We start from the raw sequence: 754 nt of genomic DNA on the forward strand, positions 1-754 counted from the left end.
AGGAAGGAAAGGTTTTACCCACCCTGGTGGGTTTTCACAGAGATCTTGCCAGGTTAGAATATAGGGTTGTTGGTCAGGGTGGCCATGGTGACCTGGATGGAAAATTACAGTTCTTACAGCTTGTACCAGGCATGGATAAAAGGATCCCTCCGGGGGCCATCCCACCTGAAAGGACGGCCATTCTGAAGAGCAAAGAGTTTTGCCATTTTTCCTTCTTAACATTAAGAGAGAGATTGTGTGCTCTCTCTTTAATTTCTGACCAATGACCTAGAGTAAGAGCAAGAGGAGTAGACACTGGTTGTCCCATGTTATCAAAATAACCGACGTCCCACAGAACTCCAAAGGGACAGAGGAAGGCGAAAACAGTGAAATAGGCCGCGAACAAATAACCAGCGACACGTGAAGGAAGCCGGCGGGAGGGGGATCCCACTGAGGAGAGAATAGTCTTTAACAAAGCAAATGTTGCAGGTGCTGTAGGGGGAGAAAAAGGTAGTTATGGCGCCGGACACACAAACAACAAACACAACAAATATGACGGACAAACACAGGCGGGCACCCAACAGAAGCTATTGGCCATACAGGTCCCTCCCTCTTGGAGGGCACGTCCACGGTGGATCCAAGGATCCACCACACCAAGGCGTCCCTAGGCTGAATGACCTGCGAATACAGGCCCGTCTGCCAATGGCAGGCAGCGGGTGCTCAGGCTCCTCGCCGCCGGTCAGGACCAAGAGACAAAGGCCGGCCAGATGTGACT

The sequence above is a fragment of the Octodon degus genome, unplaced genomic scaffold, assembly GCF_000260255.1.
Source record: "Octodon degus isolate 3935 unplaced genomic scaffold, OctDeg1.0 scaffold00076, whole genome shotgun sequence".
NCBI lineage: Eukaryota > Metazoa > Chordata > Mammalia > Rodentia > Octodontidae > Octodon > Octodon degus.